The sequence below is a fragment of the Columba livia genome, chromosome Z (assembly GCF_036013475.1).
Source record: "Columba livia isolate bColLiv1 breed racing homer chromosome Z, bColLiv1.pat.W.v2, whole genome shotgun sequence".
NCBI lineage: Eukaryota > Metazoa > Chordata > Aves > Columbiformes > Columbidae > Columba > Columba livia.
Genome location: NC_088642.1, coordinates 34,108,648 through 34,129,966, shown reverse-complemented (window position 1 = coordinate 34,129,966; position 21,319 = coordinate 34,108,648). Strand labels below are relative to the sequence as shown.

General features: G+C 39.1%; 1 long non-coding RNA gene across 6 annotated transcripts in view; it reads right to left on the bottom strand.

Annotated features, from left to right (window-relative positions):
- Nucleotides 1-3,160, bottom strand: part of LOC110361464 (uncharacterized) — a 65,855-nt gene extending 62,695 nt beyond the window's left edge. For all 6 annotated transcript variants that reach the window (XR_010468831.1, XR_010468833.1, XR_010468832.1 and 3 more), the window contains exon 1: nucleotides 2,609-3,160. This is a non-coding gene — a long non-coding RNA (uncharacterized LOC110361464). The remainder of the gene's footprint in view (nucleotides 1-2,608) is intronic.
- Nucleotides 3,161-21,319: the final 18,159 nt, after the last annotated feature.

Below are 21,319 nucleotides of genomic sequence, written 5' to 3'. Positions count from 1 at the left end.
CTAACATTTTTTTGGATGAGGAGCATTGTTCCTGATCAAATGCAACCAGTGCTTTATTGAAAGGATGACTAAATGGTAGAGCATTCATTACTCAGTTCAATATACTGGGCTGGGAATATCTTTGCAAGTGTTGCTACATAATTCAGGCAAAACACTTATGTTCTGCCTGCTTCACTACACTTAAATGTAAAACTAAGTCTGTTATCTTTTGTGATCACACTTCACCTACCTAGATGTCCAAGATCCTTAATAGCTGGTGCATCGTATTATTTTTCTATTCACTTGTAGAAATCCTGCAGTCACTACCTTGACATGCGAAATTTCAATGAGAAAAAGCAAGTGATGGACAAACGTATGGGCAAATCAATGAATTCAGACTGTAATTTTCAGTCCAAATAGTATGAAGTCAAGTAGAACATCTGAAATTTGTACAGATGTATTAAAGATGCAAAACTGACAAATATCATATTATAACAATCTTGGTTATGAAGCATCCAGATCCCATTTTCAGTCCAACATGAATTTTAGTGTATTACAGGTCTCTTTAGCTCTGCTTGTTCTCACATAACCATCCATTTTATCTCCGCATTATGGTCTTCATGTCCCTAAGAATCTCGTCTAAATACCTTTTAAACACCTCCAGGGATGGTGACTTCACCGCTGCGCTGGGCAGCCTGTTCCAATGCCTGATAAGCCTTTCTGTAAAGATTTTTTTCCTAGTATCCAATCTGAACCTGCTTCAGCGCAACTTGAGGCCATTTCCTCTTGTCCTATCTCTTGCTACTTGAAGAAGAGACCAACACCCTCCATTCTACAAAATCCTTTCAGGTAGTTGTAGACAGCAATAAGGTCTCCCCTCAGCCTCCTTTTCTCCAGGGTAAACAATCCCAGTTCCCTCAGATACTGCTCATCAGACTTGTGCTCCAGGCCTCTCACCAGCTTTGTCACCTCCTCTGCACTCTCTCGAGTACCTCAATGTCTTTCTTATGATGAGGGGCCCAAAACTGAACACAGTATTCAAGGCGGGGGTCTCACCAGTGCCAAGTACAGTGGTACAATCACTTTTATAGTCCTGCTGGCCACACTATTCCTGATACAAGCCAAGATGCTGTTGGCCTTTTTGGCCACCTGGGCACACTGCTGAGTCATGTACAGCCAGCTGTCAAACAACATTCCCAGATCCTTTTCCCCAGGCAGATTTCCAGCCACTCTTCCCCAAGCCTGTAGCGCTGCCTGGGGTTGTTGTGACTCAAGTGCAGGAGCCGGCACTTGGCCTTGTTGAACCTCATACAATTGGCCTCAGCCCAATGATCCAGCTGGTCCAGATCCCTCTGTATGGTCTTCCTACCCTTCAGCAGATCAACTGTCCCACTCAATTTGGTGTCATCTGCAAACTTACTAAGTCCTTCCTCAATGCAATGGTATCCACTGCTCACAGAAACATCCCAAGGATTGTTACGTCTTTTTCCATTACTAAGAACATTCCTATTTGTAGTGCCTTGCATTACTACAGCTAGAGCAATTACTTGCCATTTACCAGCTTCAGAAAAATCACTTTCTCTTCTTTTTCTATTTTTAGCAATACCATACTCCAAGTATTTGAATATGGGAGATGCCAATGCAGATTGTGGCCTTCTCGGTAAAGACTGCTACCGGGATGACACAGATTAGGATAGTACAGAGGTCATCTTTAGCACAAAGCTTTCTGGAATGTTTGTTTGAATCTAGAAAGAAAGTCTCTAGAGCAACAGTGCATTCAGGATACACAAACCAGGAATGAAAGTACCTCATAATGAACTAATGCATTCTTGATTAGAATGTAATTCTAATAAAATAATTATTTTTGTACTGGAAGAAAAGTTTTCTTTAGTGCATATAATATGGTGTTATCTGACACTAAAATTCAATTACTATCCTTATAAGAAAAATTATAGATGCAATTTTTCATGTTCACTTCCTTTAGATAAAAAGTGGAACAGCTTCTAACTCAAAATTGTTGCTACATTTCTACTTTTGTATAGAAACCACTTCTCCTTTTTCCCACTTCTTGTCCTCAAGCTTTTTCTCTTGCATAATAGTTTTCAACATTATTGTGGTTTCTGTAATGTAGGTATGCCAAGAAGCTTAAACCATTTGTGTAAGGATGCGGACTTTGCTTAACTGAGCAGGAGCTTTGTGCAATTTGGCACATGAGTGCTCAGAACCTTAACAAACAGTTTAAGGGTATGAGTGTAGATGTGTACTTGTTCACTCCTACAGAAAGGTATCTTTTATAACTCCTAACATTTTCAGATCTGTGAAATGAATAAAAAGAGTTAATGGTAATTGCCATTTGACATATTCAGGATAGAGCCAGCTATCCTGCAAAAGCAAAGTGGACAGCTGCAGTGGGCTGGCTGCAGGGCACCAATACAATGAGTAGTCAGTGTGTGCAGAGTAGCATCTACTGCTTTCCCCGTACTCTGAAAGAAGCAAGAGTGTCACGGGCACTCTGCTCCCACCCCTGCTCCTCCCCTCTGTGGCCACAGCCCGGACAGGGGTGACCCCTTCAAAGCTCTGGACAGTAAAATTCATGGTTATGGGTCACTGCAAACAGCCCACTTCTCACCTGGCAGGAATAATGCAGCACTGCCAAGAGATCTGGCAGGGTTGGGCCAGATAAGGCTGCCTCACGGAGGATCAGCAGGTGCCATTCTACAAAGACCTCATCTCTACTTGCAGGGTTCTTTTTTGGAGTTAGGCTAGAAAATAATTCAAAAAACAATAGAAAAAAAAATAAATGTGTTATTATTGTTCTGTTCTGCTAAGGAGAACAGAAATAAAAATAGAATTTGGGGCAGAGACAGCAGCACATTCTGGCAGCAAGCATACTCGTTTTTTTCTAAAATATAATACTATCTGTCAAGATCTATCCCATAAAGGGTTTCATATGCTGCTGTTCCACTTCTTCACATGCAAACTGAAAAGATCAGAAATTGCTTTCTAAGGGACTCAGGGCCAAAAATCATTCTTTCTATCCAAGTTGCTGTAAGAATGAAAAAGGTTAGCAAGCCTAACAAGACGATAGAGAAAAAATGTGATGTAAAGAGAAAACCTAAGAAGAAAGGTGAGTACAAGTAGTATTCACAATGCAAATTTGACACAGCTTACCAAAGAAACTCAGCAGGCAATAGTTTAGTGTAATGAGCTGCATCCATAGTAATTCTCCCAAGTACATGACAGGGAATGAAACAAACAAAACTTTCCTCTGATAAACTCCTCTGATACAGTATTTTAAATATTACCACTCTAAAAGCCAGGCCCTGTGAAAATTTTAGGACTAATTTCAGGTACTAACACTACTAAGAAGCACAGGTATCCACAGGACAGAGCTTGGTTCAAGGTCAGCAAATAATTCTCTGAATTAGTTCTACTATGACAAGACTCTGTCTGCCAAGGGTCTGCATGAGAAAGCAGTATTCACTGGTTTGTGCTAAGCTTTGCTGTCTGTGCTCAGTCACAACTGAGGTGTAGAAGCCTGCAGGCATTCTGCAACACACACAGGCATTCTGCAACACACACTGGGTGTAAGTAACACTGAACATCGGTCTTTCAGAGCTCACAAGGTGACATCCCCAGCACAACCACAATGAAAATACTGAGTAATAACAAGGAGACACAAAATTTAGAATTTTGTGCCACAGATTTGGCACCATGGACTTTGGCCAAGACCCTTCATGTCTGATTTAATTTCTCGGTGGGAAAAGACTAGATGCTTTCTATTGGTGTATAGAGAACTCCTTCCCAAAGAATCAGTTACCAGGGAAATGCAGACCTTCTTCATCTAGTGTTTATGAAGTACACTGGATTGCCCTGAGTTCCTTTATTTTAAGTGAAGATATTACTAGCAAGCAGCCAGAGGTATCCAGTAGTGCAGCTATCAGTACTCTTTTTACATAAAAGGGAATTCTTAGGTATTTGGAAACTGTTTGGATTGGATGTTGTCTTAGATCACAAGGGCCAATGCTGGAAAAACCCTTTTTTCAAATAGAAAGTCACTCAACTGCTCAATCAAATCTAGCTCTCTTGCCTCATTCCTGAAGTTGGACTGGAGCTCCACTGGAGCAGACTGCAAAGTCAGCACTGAAAGCTATAAATTTTCTTACACTCATCAAAATATCTGCATAAGACCAATGAAGTCTTTATGCTACGGCTTCTCCATGTTTTTAAAGAAGAGCATGTAATCTTCTCTGCCCATTTGAAGCATCTAGCAGCCATATCGACAACTATCTCAAACTCAGTTGACATTCCTCCTCTTTTCTACCCTTCGTATGGTACCTATCATATGTAAGTATATGTCATAAAATGTATTTGTTAACATTGAATTGGCTAAAACCAGAAAAAGACAAAACCTTTTTAATAAAAAGCATTACTCCCAATGGCCATATAGATAATAGAAATACAAGGTTATGAGAGATCAATTAGATTACTTCCATATCACATTTTCAGCTTTATTCACATCTACAGAGGTCCAAGATGTACCTTTTTCTTTGAAGCTTTAGGGTATGGAGAAAGCATGAGGTCTTTTGACTGGTATTCTTACCACAGTTAAGCCATTTGTTCTCAACTGAACATGTTACAATTTATATGCATTTTCCTTCCCCTTTCCCAGTTTCATGGGAGGGACAAAAAAAATCTACATCTGACCACTCTGACAGCTGGTCTCAGAAAGGTTTTCCCATCTAACATGGACTACAATTTTTTATAGTTATTTAATAAGTATAATGTTACTTTTCACATTCCTTAAGGAAATGCCACGCTTTATTTTAAAGGCCTGAAAATGCATGACATATTTAAAAAAAAGAGAAAAAAAGCGTGAACTTAAAATACCTATATTGTTTGAAAATACACAAATATAATTTCTGAAGTTTATCCAAGTGATTCATTTTCTTTCCTACATAACATGATCTAGAGAGGAGAACATTTTATCCCATGGCAATATTTTTCTTCTAGACATTCTTTTTTGCAGTGCTACCTACCTTTGTGGACTTCCTTAAATATAAGCTATTGGGCTCAACATGTGTACTTAAAGCTTTGGAGATGCATAAATATGCAGCATTAGAACCTTAAAATCCAAATCTTGAGGATATATTCACACGGTTCTGACCAGAAGTGAAGGGGAGGAAAAAAAAAAAAAAAAAGGAAAAAAAGAAGAAAAAGGCAAACAGGAAGTATGCAGACTTGTTTGCTGTGGGTTTTTTGTTGTTTTGGTTCTTAATAGGCTTGTTTGAATCTGGTCTTGCCACTATGTCAGAAGTTCAAAGATCAACTTGCTTTACCTGTTTTTTTTTTGTCTTGAACCTAAATATCCAGGCTTTCTCCTTAAAGTATTCTCTATACTGTAATACAGTACCACAGCCTCCTCCCACTTTTCCTCTACTCCTTCCCCAGCATCTCCACCTCTCTTTGCTGGACTCCATCAGTGTCTCTGTCTGCAATCCAGATCAGCATCTACCAGAACGGTGAGAATTCATTTTAGCATAATGAAAGGTGGTGAAAAGGGGCAGAAAACAACCATGCCATAAGATAAACTGGAGTGAAGGTTCTCAGAAAGTTTGTAATTTGGGAATTCCAACTGGATGTAGCCTCCTAGAATTCTGGCATGTGTCTATCACTGCCACTTCATGTGATATTGAAAGTGTTGATTACTGTAGGATGAATTGCTCCAAATGTACGGCTTAAACACGATGCAGCCACAGACTATCAAGCATCTCAGCATTGCCACGATTCAAATAACATCACCAGCTACAGCAGGTCTCTATGGAAATTATTTGCTTCTTCTGGGGGAAGCTCTGTTTATGAGCTGCAAAATGTTTTGAATCACAAGTCTGCTGTTCAAATCTGTTTCTTCTGGCAAGACTTTTGAAGGATACTTCAGGGAACAGTTCTGGACAAGGAGACGAATGATCTATAAAAGTTTACAAGAGGTCATTCTTTAAACATATCCTGTGCTGCACTTGATCATTTTTGTACATTTTCACTAATGCACGGGCCTCACCTCATGAAGCCAGAAATTTATCAGGTTTTCATGGTTTTTTTCCTACTTCATTTCCTGTTGTAAACCATGACTGGAGAATCTTGAGTATTTTGGACAGCAGAACACAAACTCATTAAAGATCTGCTCCTTTTTCACATTGCTGACAGAGTACATAAGCCAAAAAAGAAAAAAAATGGAATAGGTTTGCTCATTTTAAAATTAATTTGTGCAGCATAAGGCAGAAGTGACTAACAACAACTGGGCAACTCCTTTCTGTGAGCAAGGAGTCAGTCAAGGTGACATCAGAGTCAGCAATGATCAACATGAGCAGATGCTAGAGCTAGGATAGAATTGGAAGTCATTGGATTCCCTAAACTGTGCATCTCAAATGCACCCAATTTCATATTTTAAAGTGTTTTATTTCCCAAAATAGCAAGTCCCAGCAGGAAGCAGGAACAGGCCTCAGCTCATTTTTATGGTCAGCAGGAGCCTAAATAGACCTGTGAGACTAGTTCAGTGATATGAAGCCAATGGGCAAAGAGGAGCATTATTTATCTACATAAATGGCAGAATTAAAGCTTTAGGAAGGCACACAATGATAATTTCTTCACTGTTCACATCCCCAATTTTGCAGCCGTATGATGCAGCACCTGCTATGAAATAAGCTCCTGCCCTGGAAAGGCTCCAGGCTCTAAAACAGGAACTAACTGTCAGTATCTGAGCCACAGTGGGAAACCCAAGTCCTACAGGGTAGCCATAAAAGAGAAGATGAGGGGAAAAAAAAAAAAAGCTGAGAAACTGTATAATTGAACAGAAATGTATCAACTTTGTTAGAAATAACTGCTTATAATAGGCTCAAATAGCAACAATTAAGTTACTGGCTCCATAAGTAAATCTTACCCTATTAGAAATTACAGGCTAAAATTAGGTGATTTATTAAGTATTGTATTCTTCCTTCATCCAGTATCACAAACAGCAGATCATGGCATTCTCCTGTCTCGTCTCCATCCGCCTTCAGGTTACAATCTTTCTTTGCTTATTCATATCTGCCAGAGAAAGATTTGAAAGTTTTGGGAGGGAGTGTAAAATCTGCCAAACAGTGCCAGAAATGTAACACATGAACTCATATGGATACATTACTAGTCTTTCTGTAAATGGATTAATGCAGGTAGAAATATTTGTGTGTGTGTGCACAAATGGGACAGAGGGCATCATCTATCAAGAGTAAAGAGCAGAGCCACTGAGTCGGTACAGCAGTTCACCAGGTCTTGACCCTACACCTTTGAAATTAACAGAAGTTTTGCTCCTGACTTCAATGGTATAAATGTATACCCTCGTAATATCTGAAGCTTCATAGATGCACGCAAGAAATTCCACAGAGGAATATTAGGAAAACAATTTTAGAAGTCAGCATATCCCTCAGGTATAATAAACTGTTCAAATATCAAATCCTCTCTCTTTGAAAGATAAGACCCCCTACAACAGGAACCACAGAACAATCATACTTGTGGAGAAAAAAAAAAAAGGAACTTTCAACAAAATCAAAATCAAAAGCCATTTTGTTGGAGGACCATGTATTGCATCATAAATATCTACTTTAGCCTCTAAAACAGCAGATTCATGTTGCTACTCAGAAACTAGATCATTTTCTTTACTAATTTTGCACTACATTCGTTCTGGGAACAAGACACGTAAATGCAGGTAGATATATATTACTAAAAAACAAAGTAGGATGTTCTGCATCTCTTGTTGAAACTAACACTCATGCTTCATCAGATGCAACCTATTTGCTATTTAGTATAATTTTGAGTTCCTTTTCACAATTCTTGCTGTGGAATACGAGTTGTGCCTTACACTTGGATGTCAGAGCTTCAGATCAGAGATCAAGCACGTGCACCCAGACATGAGTATTTCAAAGCACCCCCAATCAAAATTTTATTTTGCTACAGAATTGGTCATTCCGCCAGCAACCACATTTATAACTCTGCATCATCCATAAGACTGACTGATAAATATGCTGAAAAGGTCACGTCATTTAGCAGTTGCTAAAAGGATACTACAAAAGGCCACAACTAATAAGTCATGCAGGAAAAATTTACTCGCTAATCTTAACACTCTTACAGTCCTTTGCAGAAAGGCAAAATTACCTGCTGGAACAGAAGATGTTCCTACCTAGCTGACACCTTCAGTATATTCCTTTTTAAAGTCTTCCACCGGGACATACCATGGGGTACGTTTTCATTGTTAGGTTAGGGCTTTTACAACTACAAAAGAGGACATGGTAATTACCTGGTTTTATTTTCCAAATATACAGTGTCCATAAGGTATCAGACACACAATTTGCAGCAACTGACAAACTTCTCAGCATATGGAATGTCACAAATAACATGGCTTTTGCTTTCTCAACAGTTTTAATTCATTCGTTTAGTATTTTATTGCAACCCTATCACAGCACATCTAACGCCACAAAGAGAACCCGAACTGTTTTTCTTCTTTGTATTTCCCGTTATGTAGTACAAAATAAAACCGAACAGAGTATAATCTGTAAGGGTTAACTCCAAAAATGAGTGCAATAAACACTCTTAAAGGATTTGTTGTCTATTGCAGCAAGGCATGGATATTGGAAACTCATCTTGGATACAGACTCTTTTTACAATAGAAAGCGTATTTAGAAACAAAGTATACGGAACATTAGCTTACCTCACAAGATAAAATGATGGGAATATTTGTTTTGGCAGAACCCACAGGGGAATGGTTACTGTTTTGTAGGAAATTTTTAAAGATAAAATAAGGCTTGGCTCATCAAAAAAGTAAACTAAATTTCAACAGCAAGCAACGCAGGAAACTAAGTTTCTTTATTAGCCAGTTTTTGTTGTTGTTTTTCCACTCAGTGGCACAGATCATTTAAAACGATAATCAGCAGTTGAGCTAAAAGAAAGCTCCTGATAAAGAGCAGTTTTAGGAGGGCAGGAAACTTCACCAGAAATCTATTCAACTGCTATAAACTTTCAAATGCAAATGACATGAAATCTGAGTATCTGGCTACAATAGTGCCCCCAAGTGACCTGCCTGTTTCTGTCAGTTATTTCTGTGTGCTAAGGCTGTAACTGCACTGAAAGGTACTCTTGTTGAACTGTTTAGGACCTTCATTTCCAGTGGTTTGGAGCTACAGCTGATCCCCCAGAAGGTCCGTGACACACATACAAATTCCACTTCAGCACCAGGAAAGAGCAGACTACAGAGGATGTGAGGATCAGCCTAGATTCATCTCTTACCCACTCCAACAGCCTTGATGGGAAAGAAATCAGCTTCCATGCAAAGTGCACTAAGCCTCATGCTCCAGGGGCATCAGGACAGTCTCAGCAGCTAGGATAAGGGGCAAGGGAGATGTTTTCCAAGGAGGCTTTTTTGCTTGTTTTACTGTCAGGTGAGTGGGGGAAACAAGGGATGAGTTTAGTGGAGAGGAGGACACTTCAAATAAAGTCTTACTGTAATTTTCACAAATTTGCTACAGTATTGCACAGGTGCTATTCTGTACATCTTCAACAGACATTTCACATAAAGCATTTATTCTGCTACCGATATTTGACAAGTAGAAAAATACTTTAAAAAAAAAATTATGCTGGGAAGCAAATGGGAATTTGTAAGCGAGCAAGATAAACCATGCAATTAGGCTGAAGAAATGTTCAGTGATTGAGCAGGCATTTCTCAGCCTTTATTCTGAGCTCCTGTATTTCCTGGAGAAGAGCTAGACCTCTCTTTTGGCCTAAATAAAGGTTTAATCCAGGACTGGAGGCATATGCAATATTTCTGCATCCATCATTTACAGCCAAATGTGTCCATTCTTGGACAGTGCTACGAAGGATAAACTGCAGAAGATTTAATCTTTCAGCTTCCCTATAAATCTACCCTTGAGGCGTTGGCTTTGAATTCACATAGTATACAGGAGCATACTCCACCAATTTCTGGTATCTGTCCACCAGTGGTCTCCCAAATCTGACCTAACTACATATCTAAAGCCTATGGAGGTCAACATGCATGTCTTGCATCCATGCTGTCTCTCCTGAACTGGTCTCAGGAGTCTCACTCAAAGCCCATTTACACTGCTGAAGGCCCAGGTATAACCAGTGTACATCTCTCACTGTAAGACAAATGGCACATCCCCAAGAGGGACGTTAAGGGCAATGAAACTGGTGTGGAGATTGGAGAAAAAGTCTGATGAGGAGTGGCTGCGGGATCTGGGTTGTTTAACCCAGAAAAAGAAGGCTGAGGGGAGACCTTATTGCTGTCTACAACTACCTGAAAGGAGGTAGAAAGACAGGTGTCAGTTACTTCTCCCAAGTAGCAAGGGATAGTGCAAGAACTCAAATTGCATGACAGGAGTTTTAGATTGGACATTACAAAACATTTCTTCACAGAAAGGATTGTGAAGCAGTGGAACAGGCTGCCCAGGGAAGTGGTTGAGTCACCATCCCTGGAGGTGTTTAAAAGGCACATGGATGAGGTCCTTAGGGACATGTTTTAGTGCCTGAGTTAGGTTAACAGTTACACTTGACGATCCTGAGGGTCTTTTCTAACCAAAATGAACCTATGATTTTATCTCCCAAAGGTAGATACTGTTCTTTAAAAATTAGCTATAAATAACTCTGAAACTTCATAAAAGTTTGTCCGTCAAACCTCCAGTTCTGGGCCATGGATCATTCCCCATTAACTTATACAGGTTTCTCTAAGAACACTTGCAAATAACTGAGGTCAATACAAGCATACCCCATTCACAACAGACTGGGAAACCTGGGGTGGAGTGAGTAGGGTATTTGAAATTGATTCCCTTCAAGAGCTAAAACAATACTGTTGTTACCATTAAGACTTTACTATTAAGAGATGCCTAATTGAGTACTACAGCTCTCCAAGTGTGCGTTGCTGTCATTGCATCCATTGCAGTGGAGTTAACATCCTGTACAATGAGGCAGTATGGATATATTCCTGATGTGAAAGTACACCAGGAAGAGGTCTTACTCCACTGTAGAAAATATTTAAACACATCCTTAGGCCTGTGTTCAAGGCCAGGCCTTGAAGATTCAAGTTCTCAGGACCTTACAAAACAGAAGCCCTTTTCCCTAGAAGCTGTGTGATATCTTTCAGACCAGTGAAGAAGTGGAGTCTATTTCAGACAGCATGATTTGTGTTTGTTTGGTTTTGGTTTAGTTTCATTTTTTTTGCCAGTTTGAATCTAGTAAGGAATATAGGTGTATTTTCACTTGCTGCCTGGGGGAAAAGAGTCAACACCTGCCATTTTGGAAGTTGTACAGTTGAAAGGCTGTCTGTTCCAAACATTTAATCAAAAGCTAGGAATCTCCAGCTACCTGTTCCAGCTTATTAAGGCTGCAAATGTTTTAAACATCTATGATTCCAGCTGTCTGTGTGATTTGTTTTCATAGAAAGAAGTCAGGCCAGATGTAGCTTGTTGTTTTCTAACCACTTAAGGCAAGTGGCTGAAAAAGCCATCTTCTCCATGACATTAACAGGACAGTTGACAATGCCCTCTACTCTAAAGCTTCTGCACAGTAAGGAATAACATAGTCAGGAGTGACCCATGGAGCTGTGCTTTGATATCTCCTTATTCATGTTACCCTGTAGATTAATACACATTTCAGGTCTATTTATGTATAGACTACACTGTTAGTCAGGTGGAAGCTGTGTTGACACCACTTAAATCCAACTGGCAAGATTACAATCATTGCCATCATGAAAATGTTATTCTAAATGCCTATGGCACTCTAAGCGCAACAAGTTTGGACATTAGCCTCTGTAAAGAACACAAAACAAAATGTACCAAAGAAATCAAAACCACGCTCTCTCCCCATCCTGTCCACTCCCCTACCACCCCCACCCCACCCCCATGCCAAGCCCAAAATTTACCTAGCAATTTTCAAACCAGTCAAAAAAGAAAAGGCACCGGCATGAAATAGCAAACAAGCAATTTTTTCCAAGCTATTAATTAATTCTGAGTACCACTGCACAATAACACCCAAAGTTAATTCAAAGGCTGGAACAGATGCTTGAGGTGGTAGGATAAAAGCACACATCCATTATTACTTTTTAGCACAGTTTTAATGAAGTACAGCCTTCTTTCTTGCAAAGAGGCAGAAGCTGCATTAGTTACAGGCTGGGTTTTGCGCTCACTGCAAGGGAATACTTCAGCTGCCACCTCCTGGATAATCGACCCCACTGCACTTCACCAGCCTCGTTTCCCACCTGCCTTCCTAAGTCCTGTAAATATAGACAAAATAGTTTTTCCTTTAAATGTATTCTTATCCTAATCCAAACAGGTTCTTTACTAACTATTTTTCATCAGCAGTAAAGAGTGACAAACAATACTGTATTTTCAGGCTTGATCCTAAGTCTGCATGCAGGAGACCAGAAAAGACTATGAACTTGGGTGCAACACAGATGGGAAGTGATGGGTCTAGTTAAGGATGGGATAAGGACCACAGACCCACATACCCAATAAGATAGCAGTACTGAGCTAGGAGGATCTCTGTTCTGACAAGATCTGCCAAGTCCTGTCAAGTCTAGCCTTCATGGAGAACATCAAGAAACTAAAACGAGAAATCTTTGATGATTGGTAGCAGTGCATCAGAGATTTTACCAATATGATAGGGTAAAACTGGTAATTAAATAATATGGATCAAATAAAAGCTTGTAGTGAGGAAGAGAAATATATTCACACATGTGTTTCTTCATTTGATTACTATCATGACATCAGCTACCATGCAAGCCAATGTAACTTGGTCACGGCTGATATCTGAGCAGCAGAAAGAATGAAGTGAATGTCTCCGAGTGACCAATGCATTACAGCACAGCAGTTGCAACATTTGAAATTCTGCTTCTTGTTCAAATGGGGCTATCACCCTAAAGGAGATATAGAAGAAGATTAATTGGCACCTCTTTGAATGGGAATTTTTAAGGTCGCTGCATCTACGTATCTATCTGCTGCAACATCACATGCTTATGATAAATACAAGTATTTCATGCTGGTGGCTAAGGTTAAGACTAAGAATTGTAGGATTTTACTCAGAAAAATGAAATAAGGAAGGAAAAAAAAAATCCTAGACCTCCTACACTTTGTCTTGTAGAATGCTTATAGAACAAGCACCCTTGTTCTGTAAGTCAACAGAAGCTGTGAGAACATGACAATATATCTCCCTACTCATCAACCCCATTTGACTCTGCTGGGCAAGGCACAGGTCATAGTTGAAAATTTGACATAAACAAAGTGTCATGCTTAGTTAAAAACAGGCCCAGAGAGGGTGGAATGTCACAGAGACAACTATACCTATAATCACAGCCATCAGTAGCATTCATTCAGCTTCATCACAGACGAACTCACTTCCAGTGGTGCTCCACACTCCCTGTTGGCTTTATCTCCTTAGTACACGTCTTCAGCCACTCAGAATATTTGGACCCTTTGAAAAAAAGTATCATATTCTCAGGAAATGTGAGTTCTTCGGGGAAGGCCGTGGCTTCCTGCTCTGTTCAAAGCCGCCATTCATGGATGAGAAGGCCAGAGAAGCAGAGCAGTAGATTTAATCCCTGGGCTTATAAAGAAGCAGCACTATTTCATTGTATCATAACATATCACATTTACTTTCAGGCAAGCAAGACAACTCTCACATCAAATCAATCAATCAATCAATCAATCAATCAATAAAGCTACAAGAAAAACTGCTTGTACATTTGAAATTTTGCTTTTACTCTCACAATCTCCCTGCATATTTTCAGTTGACGGGTTCTTTTCTTTTCTGAAGTATGGTATTGACTGATCCAGTGCTCTGGATCAGTGCTTATCTCCACATAAGAGAGGCTGGGGACCTCTGGCCTAGAAGCATGAAGATTACAAAAGCACTAACATAATCTCCTGGAAAACAAAAACAAAAACAAAAAACAAAAAACAGAAAAGCAGGTTCAGGAGGTTTATCTAGTTTGTGATTCTTCTCTAATGGGATCTAGAGGCCTAATTATCAGGTTCTTCACATAAGACAGTTTCTGCCCTTTTACCTCTAAATCTCAGAGTGGTTCTCCATGAACCATTAACACAGTTCCCCACTTCTTTTTTTGATTCTATAATGCCGGACAGCAAATTCTCTCCTAGTATTAAACAGACTTGTTTACATGAGAAGAGCTCAGTCACTTATGCACACTAACATTATATTCTCTGTGGTTTCTAACTATAAATATCAGCCATTAATTCCTGTCCAGTATTTCTTCTCCACAAGTCCACATTCAGTATTCTTCCCAGTCCTGATGTCAGTCTCTCAGGAACCTCCTGACTGTTCACTTCCAGCTGAGCTCTTCCCGCAGCCACTGCCACCTTTGCCCCACAATCTAATAAAGGCAATTCTGCTTATCAGCAATCTCTATGTCATTTTCTAAGGTGGGCACTACACCCTTCTAGCCTCTGCCATCCACTATATAGATTTGCCTATAACTCACAGTCATTTGCAAAGCACTTTGAAATTATTCTTGATGAAATGCACTACATAAATAATGTATTATTTATTTACAATCTGTATTAGTGTTGTACCCAGATCTCACACAATATTTCTTAAGTTTCAGGGGCTGTGACAATTTTCTTACAAACTGTAATTAATCTCTTATAGAAATGAAACGAAGCAACAAGCCAAATCCCCTCAAATTATTTAGTCAGTCTTTGACCAAATGTTGGAACTACAGGCCAAATTGAACTAACCCTATTACCCCTCTCTCTTTGCTCCACTCTGTTTCAGTCACTTGTGACTAAGATGAAGCGTGGTTTAGAGGAAAAAATAAGTTTTCCCTTCTGTCTCAGAATAAAGGGCTCGTTGAAACAGAATGCTTTTTCATTTTCGGGCTGACCTTGCCTTTGTTTCCCTTCACTCTTCATCTGCACATCACTACAGCGATGTTAATAAGGCAGGGAGAGCGATGTCATCTGGCTGCTGTGGGAAAATAACATCCAAGAAAGTACATGCAATTTATGTGCAACTGTTAGGACACAAACTTTTTGAAGATTTTCTTTCTTCCCACTAGGTGCATGAGGAATTTCCGACAACCTTTGTGATTGATCTTACCCCCATCTCCCCTGCTCACAAAGAACAGTGGGATATGCTTGCTTGCTTTTAGCACGCTTATAATGTGCAAATTCAACACAGGAGGATGGTATTTTACTGCTGTTTCTCAAGGGCATCAATTAGTTTCCTTTCTTTCATCTACACTTTCCTAGTAGGCAACAGTGACGCTTGGTCACACTGAAGAAGAGATATCACCATCAAGGCTCTCAAAAACATAAACAGCACAGTTCCCAAATAAGCTGTGCAATAAACATGAGCTTGAGCCCAAAAAATTGCAATGTAACACAGCCGCGGGGTTAAATATGTATACAGGTTATTTTTCTATTTCTTAATCCAGATCTGCAAGAAATACAGCTCAGAATTGGTGCTCTGTCACCTTGAGGAATTCACAGCTACGCAAAATCAGCCAGAGCCAGATCAAAGATCCACTGCTAGAGGCAATAACTTTTTGGTCTCAGGTCGCCGTGTCTCAGAAATGCCATTTCTCTGCAATAGTCAGACTACTGAACTAGAAATTTATCAAGTTCTTTCTTTCAATTAGTCATCAGGACATATAGAATGAGTTTGAGTGCTTCTCAGCACTCTGTACAGGTTCGCACTGACTTTTGCCAAAGCAAAACTGCTGATTGTCTGTTGATGTACTAACCATCTTTCCATACATTCAAGATGCTTCACAACCAGACCTTGAAGCATCTATTCCCCTTGGTTTTGCACTTCTTGCTCAAATTATCATAAGAGAAAAGACATTTATTTAGTATTCTCATTCACAATCTTTAGTAAGAAGAAAACGTGTCAATTTTATTCCTGATTGATGCCAGGTCAATAGGGGTTATGAATGCATGCATGGATTGTTTCAAAAACAAGGAAGATTTGGAATACAAAAAAAAAAAAAAAAAAGCAAATCAACTGGGATGGCTCACTAGGGTATAGAGCAGGGAAGTAAAGAGTTATATTTGGGTCCTTCACCTCATCACAGGAGAGAGAAGGAGCTGCCATTTGCTAGCAAAGTGATAGTGCTAAGACTTCTGGGTATTTATGTAGACAACTTACTGAAAAGCTTGAGACTAACCAATATTAGCACAAGAAGCTAAAGAAGAATTTTGGAAAAACTCTTAAAAGACTATCATGTATGCTAGCCAAGGTAAAGGGAAAATAAAGTAAGTGAATGCAAATATCCAAAGGGAAGAAACATCACGGGAAGAAGAAAGGTTTGCTGAAAAAGAAAGCTTGCTATGTTGAACAAAAAGATGAAATTAAAATAAGGATATTTAATATGGTTTTTACCAAAAATAGTTTGTGCTATCCCATCAGGCTATGGGAAATAACACAAACAGAACTGAAATTGCTTGGAGGAAGAAAAAAAGCAATATTTTTGTATGTAATCGTTTTGCTGCAGAAATGAGATGATACAGAAACTACCAAACAACAGTGACCCTACAGTGCTTTTGTCACAATGTTTCTAGCTAATAGGACTGTCAATGCATCCAAAACCTTCAAACATTTAAATGCTGCATTGCTAATAATGCTAACCATTTTCTCAAAAAGTTGGAACCTTGGCAGGCCATTGTACACATTGACACATTTTTCCACTTCATGTTGACATATCCAAAACACTGAGAAATACAACTTAAGGGTATCTATGCAACCTTTCAGAGTAAAAGTTTCAGGCAGTTTTCTCTATTTCATCCTTCCCACTGATACACCAAAGAGAGAGTCCCACAGCAACCACAACAGAATATATATACCTTTGGGGATACACCACCATGCCACCCAGGGCAAACCAGTGTACCCCATATGCTGAAACAGCCGCTTCCCAGGCAATGCAAACCTCCTGCAGCACTGCGGCAGCACGGGGACCGTACCAAAAAAAAGACTCTCAAGGTTTTAAAATGATCCATCACTGTTTTCATTAGGCATTCTGTTAGTATTAATACAGTGACAGAGTGACAAAGACTGCAGATTTTCAGATAGATCTGTGGAACGAAATGGCAGAAAGCCTGCAGCCTGGCTGTACACACAATTAAAACGACCAGGCAACAGAGACAGATGCAGTCCCCCCTGACCTTAACGATGTTGATGTTTACATATGAACCTCCCCACTCAGCTGCAGATAAGGAACGATAGACAACACTACAAATTAGTGAAGGTCAATAGAGCAGGAGGCAGCAGTTAGTCAATTACAAAAGCAAACCCTCTGCTAAAGCACCAAGTCCTGTGTTTTCTCAGTATAATCAACTGTCTGAGTCATGAAGTCTAATAAAATTGACCTGTTTTTCCTTTGTCTAATTGACTGATGCCTGGAATTGCGTGAACTTTAGGTGTGCTAGAATTTAAGTCTTAATATCATGTAGCAAAAGGCAGACATCTAATTAGTCTGTCTTCAGGTCTAATAGCTGCTTCTGCGATGTGCAGTTCCATCCAACCATGACAAAATCTTTGCTTTGAAGGTGTTTACAAAGACAAAAAAAATTGTTTACAAGCTATATATGAACTCTACCGGGTGCTAGTAAAGTTGCTATAGCAAAACAGTTCTTGTGTGAAGAGCAAGGATTGAATTATAAACAAAAGCAAAAAAATAAAAACACTTTCCTCAGATGAGATGTGTTCTTTCTGGCAGAGAAATCAAGAAAATAATGAAGTTAGTTTTCTTGAAATAGCAAGGCATAATAATTTTGTGGATTCATTCCTTAGAACGAGTCATTCAAAGTCCTACATAGCCTTACATATCTGTTTCTTCCCCTTAGCTCTGTGGGTCACCTACATAACTATTCAAGTCCTTTAGAAAGCTATAATACAACTTCAAGATTTTCACGTTTTTTTTTTTTTTTCCCACACATTGCCTATATATTTTGAGCTTAACTTAAAATGGCCTTCACATGAAATGTCTCAAAGCTTGCTCCCTAGTGATAAGTGGACACAACTGCCGTTCCTGCTTTGTGGCTCCACTTTTAGCCAAGATATTTGTATGTGTAGTTGAACTCAAACACCATTGCTGAACTTTAACTGAAATAAAATTGGACATTGGTATCAAGTAAAATTTGGCACTCAGATTCTTAAAGGAACCCAAGGACACCCAAATATTATTGCAAGACTTGGTGCCTAACAAAATCTCAACCCAAAACAGAGGATACTTTACTGTTCTTTCACCATGTCTCTGAGAAAAAATGTAGTTGGACATGGGAAGCTCACCACATTCATTTTTACTCAAGGGTCTATGGCCCTCTTCACCTCAAACTATAGTCACTGAAGTCAGAAATTGAAAAGTAGCTGTAAAATTTCACTACTATATCATTTGCAGTATGATAAGAAAGATATCATTAAAAATAGTAATTAAATATATATATAAAATTGGGACAAACTTAATGTACATTCTGTGTGCAATTCTGTATGCACTCTAAAGAATATCATGTAGTTTCTGCTTTGGACAAATCAATTGCCTAGGGTTACGGCTAATAAATTCTGCTTGAAATCACATTATAAATAAATTTCCTCCAACAGCGCACCACAGAGCACAGCCCCCACAAAGGGACTCTTCTGACACCAGAAACTGTAGACCAAGAGACTGAAAAGCACATTCGCAAAAACTCAAAGCAAAATTATAGCCTTAATTTGCACAATTTGGTGGCGAAGTATACATATACTCTCTCTCTAAACACACAGAATATTTTACAAGTATGTTTACAAATTGTTACACATATAAAGAAAATACACAACTTGGAAACTCAACTCTCAAACCCATTCAGTTTCCCATTTTATACCAGTACTTTCTCTGCTCCACTAAATCTCTGACCACATTTTTCAACAATCCCTCCCTTTTGGCTGGGAAATTTCCTGGTTATTTTCTTTCTCTCCCAGCTGCACAGTTACTGATGCCTCATTAACACATTTCCCTTGAACTGGTATTGCTTTTCAGCCATCTTTATGTTCCCCAGTGTCAAACTGCTATTTCTGGACTAAACAATGCATTCTATTGCCACACAAAAGTCATTCTCTAAGAGGCAAATCTATTACTCATTTCATTTACCAAGGGGCTACTTAGTTGAAAAATCAAAATTTGTTTTCAGCATTCTTAAAAATAGCACTCTTAAAATGCACATCATGAAACTCAAGTTTTCTAAACAACAGGTTCAACGCTCACATAATTTCAGAAACAAGCATTCAATGCTTCCAACAAGTATTAAAACAATACTTCACATTGCCACATAAGGCTATCTAGATCTACAATAAAAGACCAAGGAAAATGGAAACCCTTTAATCACTGACATGAGCCAGCTACATTCGTGAACTGTCACAGATAGAAACATTTTAGAAGCATATAGAGAAAAAGGGAAAATAAATTGTCTTCACACCTCTTGTTGATCAGTTTAGTACGTTGTACAGGTCCATTGAGTTCCAGCCAGTTCCATTGACAAGTCTTAGAAAACTTTAGCAAATTTTAAAGCTTTTTTTGAACTAACTCCCATGTACTTCAAAGGAACTCGCAACAGGTACCGGTCTGACAACATTAGCATTGTCATGCACAGTCAACTTCTACATAAATATTTCCATTCCACTGACATAGTGTTTATACAATAACATCAACAAAAACTAAGTAAATATTAGAAGTCTATGCGCCTATTATCCATAGCCACAAATTAAAACAAACTACTAGTATAAATTACTTTTAGCAGGATTATTGCTCAAAAGTATGAGATTCTCTTTGAGAAATCAGAGCCCAAAGTTTCCTTTTCATGAAAGGTTGTACTTTTGTACTAGACAGAGTATTACAAGCACTAAGGCAAAATTCTGAAAGCTTAAAAAAAAATATGGCTTTATTAATTACTAAACATTGTATTTTATCTCCTTCCTAAGGAAGAATAACATTGGTTTTGTGACACTACAGTCACTTCTGATGCAGTAAAATTTTATGTCAAATAAAATCATTTTCAAGAGAATGCTTTAACATATCTTTCCTTCAGCCATCGCCATCTTTGTCTCACTGTCCAAAGAGGGATGATAGACATACAGGGGGAAAGTCAGGGAAGAGGAGAAACAAGCGTTTTCACACATCATCTGTGCCTTGGTGCACCCGGGACACCTGGGATCTGTTGCGCACATGAGCAGAATCAAGTACTTCCTACGGCACTGGGTATGTTTTGAATGTGGAACTGGCAGACTCCAGAGAGGTGACACCAGGAGGTCTGAGGTTTTCACCGACAGCACTGATCAGACACAAAAACTGCCTCTGAAAGACTTTGGCAAATACCTACACCTCTATGTCTAAATTCACTGACCACTGTGCATACCAGTTGTATTTCCACCACGGTGGAATTGGGCCCCTTCGGAGCACACCAATTGTGCCCATACTGGAAAAGGGACAGTTTTTTTCTGGTTTGTCTGGAGCTTGTGTCCAGCACTAGAGTTTTCTCGCAAATGAAAGTAGACACAAACTAAAGCCAAGACCCGATGTGCACCAATATACAGATGACCGAGGGACAGGGTTTAAGAGGAAAGACAAAAGGTCACCAACATGGCTTTATAAACTCGCCCACACACGTCTCCTATAACACAGTTAACAAATCTTGAGCAGGCTCTTGTGATTTACTGCACAGTGAGTACTCTATAGAAAGTTATGACCTGATAAAACGTCAGTTAATATACCTGAAGGCCAAAGAGGTCCCAAATGGGAAAATTAGTGAGATCTTCCTGAAGAGCAAATTTAAAACATAACAGCATATAGAAAACAGATACCATGGCAGCACACAATTGCAAGTAGCAGTTTTAGTTTAAGAAACAACCTTATGAACCATAAAATTTTGTAATCTCATATTGAGATTGAGGTCTTTGGAGCAAAGAAAATGGATCTTTGAAGGCAATGTTAATAGAAAGTGGTTAGCACAGTAAGGCAGAGGAAAGAATTAATTTGCATGCAATTAAACTCCAGAGACTCAGAGAAGTAATTCTCCAGCCTGTCCAAGCAAAAACTAGGCATATAAAAATAAGGAAAAACCTGATAATTTATTAGTTGGGAAAGCCGGTACTCTGGTTTTTAGCAACTTGTCAGACAAAAGCCAAAGGAAAGATATTTAAACGCAACCTTTCAGAGAGGTGCGTGAGCATATGCCCTAATTTGGGAAGAGAGCATGTCAAGAGAGACACCAAGGAGGTTGGAATGTAATTCATGCCATAAAGGAGATATTGAAAATCAAGGAAA